This window comes from Octopus bimaculoides, chromosome 27, assembly GCF_001194135.2.
Source record: "Octopus bimaculoides isolate UCB-OBI-ISO-001 chromosome 27, ASM119413v2, whole genome shotgun sequence".
NCBI lineage: Eukaryota > Metazoa > Mollusca > Cephalopoda > Octopoda > Octopodidae > Octopus > Octopus bimaculoides.
The window spans coordinates 17024552-17027001 of record NC_069007.1 but is presented as its reverse complement, the minus strand read 5'-3'; positions in this window follow the sequence as shown (position 1 = coordinate 17027001).

The following is a 2450-nucleotide window of genomic DNA, read 5'->3' as shown; positions in this document are numbered from 1 at the left end:
TATAAAATAGGTGCCTACTGAGGCATAAATTCCTATTATAAAAATACTGCGGTGAAATGGGTTGAGGTGAAACAGTGGGTGGGAGGAAGAATGAAAATGTAATTCTTTCAGAATGTCAATGAGAACAAGAATGTTTTTCTACAATTATTTCATCCAGTTAATTATTTATAGATTTATTTAATTTAAAAAAATTTTTTTTTTAATCAACCAAGTATCATAGCCTTACTGTTGCAGTTATATATAACATCAAGAATGCTGCTTTGCGCCAATAAAAAATTTTTTTTGAAATAAAATAAAATAAAAAAAGCACAATTCAACACCAGGATGCTAACATTATTAGCAACAGTAAAAAGTGACAACGATAAACTGTTTTGTAATTACAAAAATAAGTTTACTTTCAAGCAGCTTACTCTCAATAGCTCTATGTAATTGCAGACCAAGCCCATGCAAAATGATTTACTATTAACTTTAACATCAGCTGTTCTTTTGTAAATAGTGGACATGTTATGCTTCTCAAATTTTAATGACCTTCAAAGCTTTAGACCATCAAATCCGGTCAGTCCATACGAATACCATATACCTTTATTCACCACACTGCTTCCTAAAGCACTGTCTCTACAGTCCTTTCTAGAAAGGACACACACACCACACACATACTGAACACTGAAGAAAACCAGTTCTGTTAAGTTTGTCTTAGTGCCAAATACTTGCTCCACAAATTCATACAGAATTCACTCAAATTACTGAAGACTCCATTTATATTCAACATCTGTGATTCATGGGCGCCATGAGACATAGATACCAACAGAAACCTCTCGAACCACATAACATACAATGCCTTACATACAGATAAGCACAGGGACAGATCCACAACACATTGCTGGTAGAAATTTTATCAATTAGAGAGAATGAAAAGATGGCTTCAGTAAGAACGGAGAAACAAAACTAGGTTCAATATATTCTATATTTCAGTCAAGGAGTTCTATTTATGTGTGTCCAACTGAGTATATTTGTGCCATACTTTAATAATAATTTTATGTTATCACTGATGGTTACATTGTCTTGGCCAAAAGTACTCCTTCATAGACCAGGGTGGGGGAATACGAGACTAACTGGGTGTAATTAACCAGGGACTAGTTTAGCCAATAATCATTGTTAGTTTGAGGCAGATTTTGACAAACAGGTGGTCAAACGTTATTAATGTGACCGGAGATTAAACAGGGTAAGGTGTGATACCGTAGCAGTCTGAAGCTAATGGTAGTGGACTACATCAGGACACAGCAGTTCCTTCATTTCACCGTCTCATCGTAGAAATATGCTGCTAGAGCTTTTGAGGCATCATAATAGTGGCAAGGAAAGTGGAATTGTCTATAGCAACTAACAAGTATGCCTTACATGTCTTGGGTAAGGCACATAATAGTTTGTTGTGGAAGGATTGGGGGTTCTTAAGCAGGTGTGGCGTAATTTACAAATAGATTTGTTGAATTTGTATTCAAAATGGCTCTAGATTCCGTACACCTTAGTGTTTTACGCCATCACTCCTCTCATTGTACTGCTAGGAAAACAGGTGATGTTTGTTATAGTTAATAACACATGGTTTATGCAAGTGTAGATGCCAAGATCAACTTCTTACACCCTCCCTCGAAATAGGCTTACACCCTTCCTCGAAATAGGCTATCTTAAACAAGAGGATATATTGGTAGTGGAGCTCCAGATATACAATGTCTAAAAATGAGATAGTGACACTTTCTTTATTAATCCTAACTATAAACTAAAGGCCCTCCCCTATATCCACTATCATAAGCAACAGCATTCAGCTTCTGAGAGAGTTTCTCTGCAAACATATTTTAGCTTAAAAAATTTTTTTTTAAAGTAATTAAATTGTACAGACTACATACAGCTTCTGTTAAAAGATACAATACACAACTATATATGCGGAATATCTTTGCCAGTCCAACAGGCATTTCAAGACCAGATAATACTGACTTCTGGGCTCATGGCAAACATGCAAATATAAAACTAAGCATAAAGTAAAACTGATGGAAAAGTCCAAATAAGTTGATGTTATTTGAAGACAAACTAGGATCAAAGTTACAAGAGCTTAATATCACAAAAATGGCTAAAATAGTGTCATCAAAATGAAACTGACGTAAAGGATACCTGCAGATTTGCAGATGAAGTAAACTTCACATAACACACACATCTGTCACATATGCACAAGCTGAATAACTACAATTCACCATATTACAACCTAACACCTGTAGTTAAATTACTTTATGTCTATATTTACCTGAAAAAGAAAAAAACATGCCTAACCCCAATTACATACCAAAACACATTTCTCAGGGTAGATCTCATCAATACAGAGCCTATTGAGAAATAAGCATAGTGGTCACATACATATAGACTATATATATATGTATATAGATAGATATATATATAGATATCTC